Source organism: Ipomoea nil, unplaced genomic scaffold (assembly GCF_001879475.1).
Source record: "Ipomoea nil cultivar Tokyo-kokei standard unplaced genomic scaffold, Asagao_1.1 scaffold0519, whole genome shotgun sequence".
In the NCBI taxonomy this organism is placed as follows: domain Eukaryota; kingdom Viridiplantae; phylum Streptophyta; class Magnoliopsida; order Solanales; family Convolvulaceae; genus Ipomoea; species Ipomoea nil.
The window spans coordinates 1,660,045-1,673,076 of NW_017616947.1; positions in this window are offsets into that span (position 1 = coordinate 1,660,045).

The window sequence follows — 13,032 nt, forward strand, 5'->3', positions numbered from 1 at the left end:
GAAGCCAAAATCCCCAATTGGGGTGCAAACCAGCGGGTAGCCGGTGGGTGAGGGATCACCCGCCGGCGGTAACAAAACCGGGCAGCGGGTGCCCGGCGGGCAGCTGCCCGCCCGCCGGCTGCCCGCTGCCGGCGTTGCCCAAGGAGGCCGCGGGTAGGTGGCGGGTCCCCTACCCCCACCTACCCCCCACTGACTCTTTTCATCAAGAAACGTCCCGGGAACCTTTGTGGAACCCGAAACCATGCTTGGACACTTTCAAACGCAATTGATAACACACGTAGACAATTAACGGATCAAAATCAGGAAACAATCGGCACCTACCCTATCATGCTTTTCTAAACATATATAATAAACACCCAATCATGCGAATTCCCACCCAATATACCAAGAATAATTCCATACGATACAACCTAGGGTTCTAATCACTTTTATGACAACAAGAATTCGATTCGTCTTCTAATTACAAGATTCGGTACAAATAACACATAAGTATCAAGAACGCCATACAATTATCAAAAACAACATATAATTATCAAGAACTCCACGTAATCGTTAAGAACACCATAATTATCAAGAATCTCCCGATATCAAGATCACCCATGGAATTATCCCATCAGTCATCAATAACAACATCACAAATTATCAATACACAATAATATGGGGAAATCCTACGAGGGAAATCATAGCTATGAAAATAGGTTTTGTTGAGACATGGGTTACCTCTTAGCCTTAATTAATTCCTTGGCTATGAAGGGTTTTTCTTTAAGCTTTCTTGCTTTCTTGATTTCTTCTAGGGGGATTCTTGGAGCTCTTTGGGGTGGTGGGCGTTATTCTTGTGGTGGGGGTTTCTAGGTGCCCCTTAAGTCCCCTATTTATATATTTAGGTGTCCTAGTTAGGAACTAATATTATGGGCTTGCTAGTTCTATTTCTTTTGGGACTAAGGATTGGGTTTAGGGATAAGGGCCCGTGGACTATGGTGGGCCTTCCTAATTAATTATCGTGATTTAATTCTTTCTTTTGGGTAATTGATTAAATGATTTAATTGATCTTAGGGGTCATAACACGGGGTGTTACAGTAGGGATATACCCTTTGATGCCACCACCGGTCTCCGAACCAAATTTCACCGGAGTTTCGGAATGTGCAACTACGTTGCCAATCTGACCATTTGAATGTGCACCACGAGCAACATTCACGGTTCCACCACTCGTGGAATCCATCGACTTTAATCACAAAAAATTAATCGGTTTTAAGATTGTTGGATATTAGTGAATAAATCGATACACAAAATATATATAAAATATATATTTGTCCCGAAAAAAGGAATTTAATTTATAGAAAATTAATTTCAACCAATTTTGGTACGAAACCAAAATTATATATATATATATATCAGGCCCGTATTTTAAATTTTTGTGGCCCTGTTCTAGTAAATAAATGTGGCCCTACAAAATCACAATTTTGAAAACTAATATAGGTAAGTTTCGAACCTTTGACCTCCAAGTTTTTTTTTTTTTTGAAAGTCGTAAGGCATATATTAACGAATGAGTGAAACTTAACAGTCAGGAGGGACATAGTCCCAATACATAGGATGTTCCTGATCAAAAGCTACCGTAGCTAAAGTATGAGCATGTAAATTAAGCGATCTAGAAATAACATTCAGTGAGTAAAAAGAAAAAAAGGCTAAAGCCGCCCGACATTGGTCCTCCACCACCCCCACATAGGATAGTATAGTTGTAGGGCCAGACAGTAGGTGGCTTCGGAGCTCTTAGCAATCTGTCAAAAAATCCACCTCCAATTCATTTCGCTCCCTTAGCCAAGATAAGGCTTTCTTGCAAGCTAGTGTATCCGCCATGAGAGGCGAGAAACAACCTTCTAATTTGCTATTCATTGCCGCTTTGAATGAGCCATCCGGGTGCAAAAGAACAACACCGTACGTTGCATCTCCCGAGTGTGGCCTGTATCCTCCGTCGAAATAACATTGCCATCGGCCCTGCAGAGTTGGCGGCGCCGGTGCCGAAGGTTGGCCGTGGGTGTGCGCTGTACCATTTGCGTGAATATAGGCTGCCAAAGCCCTAGCCGCCCGCCTCCATACACCATCCGGCTGTGGCAGCAATCCCCTCCACACGGCGTCGTTCTTGGCGGCCCACAGGTGATACAGGATTGCTACGATCTTGCAAAACTGCTCCTCTGTTAAATTTGCCATAACGCTCATTAACCACACTGGGAAAGAAGAAGCAATAACATGTGTAATAGGTAATCCCGTAATATTCCACACTAAACACATGAAATCAGTGTGTGCATAACATCCTCATGTAATAAGCCACACATAGGGCATTCTGGGTCTACATCTACTCTCTTTATAATCAGGTTATTCATAGTAGGGAGAATATCACATAGAGCTCTCCATAGAAAGATTTTCCATTTTGGGGGAACCTTCAATTTCCATAATGTGATCTATTTATCAAAAGTTCCAGGATCGTGTACATAATCCCAACAATCTGCCTATATGCATTCTTAACAGAATACATTCCCCTCTGGTCCTTGTACCAATACCAAGTGTCCTCATAATCCAGGCTTACAGGAATCCTGGAAATACGAGCCACATCCTCTGGGTCAAATAAATCATTTAAAATACGAGGATCCCAGTTCTTTGTCTGTTGGTCAATCAGACCCAGCACTCTAGCTTCCCGCAGTTCTACAGGCATTATCGTTTGTACTAGAGGACTAGGATCATCTGGTAACCAGGGATGTCTCCAGATCAACGTATTTTCTCCATTTCCTACTCTTCTTCGAACCCCTTTGCAAACCATACCATGTACCATCATTATACTCCGCCAACAATAACTTGGGAAATTTCCAATCCTGGCATCAACAAACGAGGTCGTCGGGTAATACCGTGCCTTATAAATTCTGGCAGCAAGAGAAGTTGGATTAGTGAGAAATCTCCATGCCTGCTTCCCCAACATAGCCAGGTTGAAAGCACGAAGATCCTTAAAGCCCAAACCCCCATAATTCATTCTCATCATCTCTTCATGAAACCTTTTAAATTCAATTGAAAACTTTTAATTTTTATTTCTAAACTAACTATGTAAAAATTAAATATTGGACCTCTAAAATTTGGGGGCCCCCTAAAATTGGGGGCCCTGTGCGGTAGCCCAGCTTGCACAGCCTAAAATCCGGCCCCGATATATATATATATATATATATATATATATATATATATATATATATATATATATATAAACCAAATAGGGATTTATTTTATCAAAATAATCCCACCACAACTAGTACGAAACTAGTACAAGGGATTTAATCCTTACGAGATTAATCCCACAACTTTGTACGAAACCAAGAACAAAAATAAAATAAGAGATGGGTTTCTAACTTGAGGTTTTAACCCAACGAGAAGAAAGAAGAAGCAGAGGAAGCCTGAGTCGTGTGTACACACACTCTCCTTAAAACCGATTCGCCACCTCCCGAGGGTGCTAGGAGCGTTGTGACGTCAATCTCTCAAGATAAAACGGACTACGACTTTGGCGTTCAAGCACTCCAACCCAAAGTCCGGCGAACTAGATCATAAGTTGAGCACTTCGATATTTTACAGAAGATGTTTGGCAGAATTTCTTTCCTTTGTAAATGAATTGAGAGTAGAGAAAGAAAAGGAAAATGTTTTTGAGAGTTTTCAGAACGGAGTTAAAACAACAATTTGCCAACATCATATATTTGTAGGGAAGAGTGGAGTTAAAAGCTTATAATGACACATTAATCCAACATAAATTCAATTTAATAATTGGATAGTAACGTTTGAAACGGTCATACTTATGATCGAAATAATATCACCGGTCACGAACTTAATATCCGATTAATTCGTACCAACCATAACAACCCGTATCAAAATATCTAAGTGACCGAAAAGTCCGTACAACACCGAAAGGTTAACGAATTGGGACCGAAAACCACACCCGAGTGGTCGACATGCATGGAAACAATGCAGCACAAATCCATGCATATAGCATTGACTCGTGCTCACCGAATCCACAGCACGAAAGGAGCCAACGAAAGGAGCTCATTTCTCCCAAGCACGAAACTGTGCTCAAAAGCACGAATTTGTGCTTTTAAATCCCAATTTAAGCTTTCTAATTAAAGCTTACAATTCTTAAGCTTAATCCATGCACACCTCGGGTGCACCGAAAGCTTAAAACCCCATTTTTGCTAAATTTAATTAGCAACTAGCTTAAGAATTTTGACTTCTCTCAAATAGGTCCACTTTGAAAATCAATTTCTCATTCACCTATTACTTATTTTGAGCGTACATTATATCAAATTCTTCATCTCACTACGAAGAACCCGAATCCACTTTGACCCGACTCAAATCAGAAGTAGACCCACATATATTTGTACCACAAAATAATCACTCAAAATGCCATTTTTTGCTAAAAATTCCAACATACTCTTTGTGATTCTTTCCAAGATTTGTTGACCACTATAGTGGTTACCATGAATTCTTCACCTCACAGGCTTTAAGCTCATTTCCCTCGATGTGTCAAGAACTACTCTCTTGGTGAGCCATTTAGTTAGAATTTCTTCAAGATTATTCTCATATCTTACATATTTCATTGTTATTACTCAATTCATGAGTAATTGCCTCACAGTTCCACGCCTTACTCTAATGTGCCTCCTCTTGCCATTATAAATACTATTTTTGGCAACATAGATGACTAACTGTGAGTCACAATGTAAAGGCACTAGTGCAGCTAACATTTTCCAAAACGAAATATCAACTAATAAATTTCTCAATCATTCAACCTCTTGCCTAGCTATGTCTAAAGCAATAAACTCATATTCCCTAGTGTATATGGCTATGCATATTTTCTTAGTAGATTTTCATGATATAGTAGCCATGTATATAGTGAATATTTCCCAGTTGTAGAATTCGCTCCATCATTATCGGTAACCGAATTTGCATCACAATACCCTTATAATACAGACAGATATCCCACAAAATGCAAACCCTGGTTCATGGTACCTTTTAGGGATTAGAGTTCAAACTTGATTCATTAGTTGTAACAGAACCGATTACAAAGTATTAAAAGATAATTAACGAAAGACTCTCCTGTCTAATAGAGAATCCTAAGTCAATTAAACCTAAGCCACATAATATAACTATATGCTATATTAAAATAATAACACTCACTAACACACCCCCTCAAGCTCAAGGGTGGTGCGGGACCACGTTGAGCTTGTCCCGAAGCAGTGTGAACCTGGGCCCTGTCAGTGGCTTGGTGAAGATGTCTGCGAGCTGATCTCTGGTTGAGACAAAGTTCACTATGAAGTCTCCTGAGGCAACCTTGTCACGGACAAAGTGGTAGTCAATCTCAACGTGTTTTGTCCGGGCATGAAAGACTGGATTCGCGCACATATATGTTGCTCCAAGATTGTCGCACCAGAGAGTGGCTGGATGAGAGGAGTGTAGCCCGAGCTCTCGGAGTAGAGATACTACCCAAGTGACCTCTGCAGAGACGTCGGCCAGGGCTTTATACTCTGCTTCTGTGGATGACCGGGCTACTGTGCGTTGTTTCCTGGATAGCCACGAAATGAGGTTGTTACCAAGAAAAACTGCATACCCGCTTGTGCTCTTCCTGTCGATCGGGCAACCAGCCCAGTCTGAGTCTGAGAAAGCCTGGATAGTCGCGGACGTAGAGGGAGTTATTCTTAGCCCGTAGCTGATAGTACCCTTGATGTAGCGTAACACCCGTTTAGCTAGACCCCAATGTGCATCTGTCGGAGTGTGCATAAATTGACATAGGCGACTGACTGAGTAAGATAAGTCTGGCCTCGTGATTGTCAGATATTGTAGCGCTCCTACAATACGTCTGTACTGGGTCGGATTGTCATGCAGAGTCGTTGTGGGAACCGTTGATGACGTGACAGCGGCAGGTGTAGTAAGGGGTTTACAGTCAAGCATTCCAGCTCGGTTGAGAAGATCTGTCATATACCGCCGTTGAGACAAGATTAAACCGTCATCAACCGAAATAGTCTCAATCCCCAAGAAGAATCCCGGTTTTCCGAGGTCACGAATTTTAAAAGTGGTAGCAAGCTTTTGCAACAAGGTGTTAATGAGCACGGCATCATTTCCCATCATAATGATGTCGTCTACATAAACAAGTAAAAACACCCGTGATGCGCCTGTCGTGTAGTGGAAGAGCGAGACATCCGTTTTGGATGACTGGAACCCTGCAAGAAGTAAGAAATCGTGAAGCCTCTTAAACCAGGCGCGAGGGGCCTGTTTCAACCCGTAAAGAGAGCGCTGTAAGTGGCAAACGTGATCCGGATGCGTCGGATCTTCATAGCCAGGCGGTTGTTTCATGTAAACAGTTTCGGCTAGGTGCCCATTTAGGAAGGCGTTGTGAACATCTAGCTGACGCATCGTCCAGCTTGAGGAGATAGCCAGAGAGAACAGGAGCCGGACAGTAGTCGGTTTGACTACCGGGCTGTAAGTGTCAAAGAAATCCTCGCCCGCAACCTGGTTGAACCCCTTGGCTACCAAACGAGCTTTGTAGCGCTCGACTGAGCCATCAGCGGTGCGCTTGGTGCGGAACACCCATTTGCAGCCGATAACATTCATGTGGGGTTCGGGAGCTACTAGCTGCCAAGTGTTGTTGTGAAGGAGCGCATTAAACTCCTGATCCATGGCCTCACGCCATTGTGGATGCCCTATAGCCTGGGAATAACAAGTTGGATCAGTAGTGATATGTAGAGCTTGAAATTGCTCGTCTGTGCCCCTTGTCTGATGACGGAGCCGCATAACATGCCCTCGATCTTGAGGTTCGGTTCGCCGTCGCTTAGCCCTGACACGGGGTGGTCGGGTAATGGCTAAGGGAGCGGGTTCCTGAGCCAACGGCACTGGTTCAGACTCTAAGGTCTCCGAAGTGCTGCTGGGTTGTGAGACCATCGGGGCAAGTCGTGGGACTATAGGCCCGGATGCCCACGGTTGTGCATCTTGCGGTGTAGACGGGGCGAGTATTTCCGTAGCAAACGGGAATACTGTCTCGTCGAACCGGACATGACGACAGATATAAACTTTCCCAGACGAGCGATCCATGCACCTATATCCCCTAAAGGATGGAGGGTAACCTAAGAAGACACAGGGTGCAGAGCGATATTCTATCTTATGGCGATTATAAGGCCGCAGATAAGGATAACACCTGCACCCAAATATTCGAAGAAACGTGTATGGGGGAGACACTTTGTATAGACGTGAGTAGGGACTTTCAAAGTTTAGTACCGGAGTTGGGAGGTAGTTGATGAGACATGTTGCAGTCTCGAAGGCAAAATCCCAATATTCCATTGGTACCGACCCTTCGGCGAGTAAAGCAAGTCCCGTTTCGACGATGTGTCTGTTACGGCGCTCTACTCGCCCGTTTTGCTCATGTGTATACGCGCAAGATTGTCGGTGATTAATGCCTAGGGTTTGAAACATTTTATGTAGTTTTTGGTATTCACCCCCTAGATCGGATTGGATATTTTTGATAGAGCGCGAAAATTGCCGCTCTACCAGCACACGAAACACTTCAAAACTTTTATAAACGTCTGATTTTACCCGTAATGGGTAAAACCAGCAGAACCGGGAGTAATCGTCTACAAATAATAAGAAATAACGAAAACCCATACTTGAAACTACTGGAGCCGGGCCCCATACATCAGTAAAGATCAAATCTAAGACATTTGTACTGGAATTGAGAACCCTATCTAATTTGAAACGTGACGACTTGCCGAGGTGACAAGCCGTGCAGGAGTGCAACAATTTTTGTTTATTCGGTGACACAGGACAGTTCTTGAGAATGTGACTTTGAACGACACCGTGCGGATGACCTAGTCTGCGGTGCCAGACATCTGAAGTGGCCCGGGAACTGACGAACGCAAATTGAGAGCGGGAAAGTGGAAGCTTGTACAGTCCCCCGGATGTTGGCCCTTTAAGCAGAGTTGCCCTGGTTTTGGAATCCTTCACAATAAAACAGTCGTTATGAAACTCAAAATAAACGCTGTTTTCTTTAGTGAATTTATTTACAGAAAGTAATGGGACAGACAGACTCGGGACATGCAACACATTAGACAAGGTTAGGGATTTTGACACGGGTGGGATCGATGCATGACCGACGCGTGAGATAGCCAAACCTGCGCCGTTCCCGACTCGTAGGACATCGGGGCCGATATACTCGTCGGAGCGGGACATCATGCTAGCATCCGGCGTGGCGTGGGCGGTGGCGCCGGTGTCGGGGTACCATCCGTCCGACGGGGCTGCCGACGGCGTCATGGGAAGTTCACCGGTGGCAGTGGCGACATGAGCTTCGGCTGGAGGTTGCGTCGTATATCGCTTAAAGCAATAAACCGCCGTATGCCCTTGTGCGCGACATATTTGGCATCTCGGAGAACTGCGGCCATTCCGACCGCCTCTGCCCCGTCCATTGCGGCCACCGTTGCTGTTCCGGCCTCCTCTCCAGTGTTGCCCATTCCCGGACTGCCGACCACCATCATGACTGGAGCCGCGTCCTCGTCCGGCGAACATCGCCGTGTGCTGCCCGCTGTTGTCGCCCACGGAGTAGTCATCGGAGATGATGAACTCCTGGGCACTCAGGAAATCCGCCAGCTGCGGCAGCGACACCGTGTTGGTCGTGGCGGTTAGAGAGGCCGCCATGACGCGCAGGTCTTGTCTCAGGCCGCGTAGCACATATAGCATCTGCTCCGATGATGACAGCGGACGGCCGGCTTGAGCTAATGCCTCCACAAGAACTTCTGCCCGCCCCAAGTATTCGGCGGTGGAGAGGTTACCTTGCCTTAGCGACTGGAATTGGCCGAGTAGACTAAGGCATCGCGCTTGCGTGGAGGAGCCGAGCGCCGTGACGATGGACGACCACACCTCGGCTGCAGTTTCTCTTCCGACAGCCAAATGGAGCACCTCGTCGGACATTGACGAGATGAGCATCGATAGAATCGATTGGTCTTGAAGCACCCAAGCTTTGTGCGCTGGGTTCGGGACCATCCCTGTCGCCGGCGTTGTGCCTGAGCCGGAGTCCGATGCTGCCGCGATCGTCGCCGGTGGACACGGCGTTGAGCCGTCCACATACCCCAGCAGGTCCTGCCCCCTCAAAAATGGAACCAGCTGAGTCCTCCAGAAGAGGAAATTGCGACTGTTCAGCTTCATGGAAACGTGGTGGTGGGCGCCGGCCAATGGGTTGGCGGTCGCCGGTGAGGGAGAGCCGCCGGCGGAGATGGTGCGTTCCGAGGATTGCGACATGATTTTTACGGTTGTTTTCCGATCGAGTCTGTTTAGGGAAGGTAGAGAGAATCAAGGCCAATGGGTTGTTTTCCGATCGAACCTATCTACTGATACCAGATTAGAGTTCAAACTTGATTCATTAGTTGTAACAGAACCGATTACAAAGTATTAAAAGATAATTAACGAAAGACTCTCCTGTCTAATAGAGAATCCTAAGTCAATTAAACCTAAGCCACATAATATAACTATATGCTATATTAAAATAATAACACTCACTAACATTAGGTACCTTAATAACTACTTAAGAACATCTCAATGCTTTGTACTACGGTTATGGGTGTACCCGTTGAGCCTACTCACTACATATGGTATATTAGGTCGTGTGTAGTTCATTAAGAACATCACGCTTTGTTGGGCGTCAGCCAGGTTGGCCGAGTTCAGCCCCTGCTCGATTCAAGACGTAGTGTTGTGGCTTACAATAGAGGAATGTGGTTAAATGGTTAATGTCCACCTACTTATCACTATTTGGTTTTAAGTAGGATATGACAACCAGATATCCAAGGAGCTCTGTGGTTAAGAGTGTTTGACTTACAACAGTCACATGATGGGTGACCCATTGGGAAGTAAGCATAGTGCAGCGATGAGATCCAACAATTGGTATCAGAGCCGAGGTCAAGGGTTCAAATCGATGGCGAGGTGAAAGTTGAATCCAATCTAGGATGGGATGTGGGCATAGGTCGGGCCAAGTCCAGCCCCAGGAGGGGAGGGGGCGGGGATTAATGGGCGCGGAGGCTAAGGACCGATTCGAGCAAGCTACACAACTGGGCTTGGTGATCAAAGGTTGCGGTAGGTGCTGGGAGGGGGATTGTTGGGTGTCGGCCGGGTTGGCCGAGTTCAGCCCCTGCATAATTCGAGACATGGCGCTGTGACTTACAAGGGAGGGATGTAGTTAAATGGTTAATGTCCACCTACTTATCACCAATTGGTTTTAAGTAGGATATGTCAACCAGATACCAAATGAACTTTGTGGTTAAGCATGTAGCGTGCTTGACTTACAACAATCACAAGATGGGTGACCCACTGGGAAGTAAGCATAGTGAAGCGCTTGCATAAATGTAGTCTCCTTAGGATACGTAGTTCGTATAATTGTTCCTTAAATGTATGATATAATCATAGGGAGTGTTAGCATGCTTCTCATCAATGATATTGAACTTTGTTAGAAGTTTCTTCGCATAGCGTGGTTGAGACAAAGAAATCCAGTTAGTAGTTTTAGTGACTTTCGCACCTAATATCACATTTGTTTCACTAAGATCTTTCATATCAAATTGAGAGCACATAAATCTTTTGGTTTCATTAATGGCATCAATGTGTGTATTAAAATTAATAAATCATAAACATACAGGCACATTATCACATAATTGCCATCAATGACTTTTTGAGTTCACACACGAATATGATCCATTCACAATAAAATCGAAACTCAATATGATTTTATGAAATTTCTCATACCACTATTTTGGGGTTTGTTACAGGCCATATACAGATCTTATGAGTTTGCATACTTTATTCTCCTAGCCAAAAACTACACTCCCTGGGGGTTGCTGCATATATATTTCCTCATCTAGGTCACCATTCAAAAATGCAGTTTTCACATCCATTTGATGCACAATCAATTTATAAGTATATGCTAATGCGAACAAGACATGAATAATATCAACTTAGTCATAGGAGCGTATGTGTAAAAGAAATCTTCTTTGAATTTTTGTGTAAAACTTTTGGCTACTAGTTTTGCCTTGAACCTTTCCATAGTTTCATCAGCTTTAAGTTATCTTTTAAAAATACACTTAACAGTAATGAGTTTATAGCCTTTAGGAAAATCTACAAGATCCGAATGTGATTAGACTTAGACTTGATTGAGTCTAATTCACTATTGATAGCTTCTTTCAATAAGCTTACATCTATCAAGCTCATTTCTTCTTCAAAGGTATTTGGTTCCTCTTCAAGCGTATGCAAATATACAAATTGGTCATTTAAATCATCAATATCATGCAATTCAAAAGAGAAAGTAGTAATGAAGTCAAAGCCAAAGCTTGTGGTAGTTCTATGTTGTTAGCTCCTTTTAGGTTGATCGAAATCAACCATATGTTATGAGGTAAGGGCAGAGAAAGAAGAAACATCAATTAAAGGCACATAATTACTAGCAGAGTTAAATTTCATAGAAAAAACGTCTCTAGCTTCACACATAGAGTAATCATATATGCACATAAGCCTATATGCAACACTATTTTCAGCAAAGCCAACAAATATTGCATTAAATGTCCTTGGACCAATAGTACCACGTTTAAAGGAAGATACCCCAACTTTAGCTATGCACCCTAAACTTTCAAATATTTTAAGTTTGGGGCATAACTTTTCTAGAGTTCATGGGGGTATTGTTAAAATCTCTATGGGGTACCATATTAAGAATAAAATTTGTTGATAAAGTCATAAAACAACTCCCCCTACATGTGATTAGGTAATCCATAACTAATGAGCATGCCATTCATCATTTCTTTAATAATTTTGTTTTTCCTTTCTGTTATGCCATTTTGTTGCGGGGTACAAGCAACAGATATACCTCATGTGTCGCACCATTCTTCTCAATTATATACTTCTTTGAGGAAGTTTGTTTCATGTTCTCCACCTCTATCAGGCCTAACCCTCTTGATCTTACAATCTAGCTAATTTTCTACTTCTGTTTTATAAATGAGAAAAATTTTGTGCAGCTTCATTTTTAGTTCTCAAAAGATAGGTTTTACAAAATATTGAAAAATCATCAAGGAAGGTGATATAGTAACTTTTCCCACATTTGCTTTTAGTATTCTGAAATCAGCTAAATCAATATGAATTAATTTTAAAGGTTGAGTTTTTCTTTTAGTTACAGATTGAAAAAGGTTTTCTCATATGCTTGGTTTCAGCACAAACCCCACATTTATCAAAATCATTAATTTTTGATTTAGTCAAAAGCCTAAAAGAATTTTGTTGATTAAAGGACTTAAGGTCGACATGACCTAACCTGTTGTTCCAAAGATTGAAAAACTCAACAATATAAGCAGAAGTAGATGTTATATTCATATATAAAAGTGTAGAGAATAGATTTCAAGTACAAATAAGCCCTTATTCATGTAGCCATCCCCACATATTCATCTCTACGGGTTAAAACAAGCTTACCTGCTTCAAAAAGTAACTTAAACCTAGCTTTATTAAGCAATGAACTAGAGATCAAGTTCCTACAAAGAGAAGGTACATATAGAACATTATTAGGGAAAGAATACCAGAATTAAGTTTGAGTAAGATCTTGCCTTTTCTAAAGACTTCAAAGCTACTATCATTCCCCATGAACACTTGTTCACCGCTACTTTCCTCAAATTCGGTGAATAAAGCTTTATTGGCACAAAAGTTTCAGGATGCTACAGTGTCCACTATCCACTCGAAGTGGTTTTCTATCAGATTCACCTCTAAGATCACTACCACTATCACCTTATCTTGCTCTGTTAGGTTGGCTTGAGGTTTGAATAAGGTAAGAGCTTTGACGTTCACTACTCTGTCCACCGTTAGAGGGAAAAAAAAATCCATCGAGTGATTTTTATCCCTTATTATTGGTTTTTTCTTTGCGATGATATCACTAGTATGCTCAGTGTTCTTGCTTACCACACACGAAGCAACCTCCTTTGGGTTTCTCAATTTTGCCACTCATTTTGAAATTCCTATGGT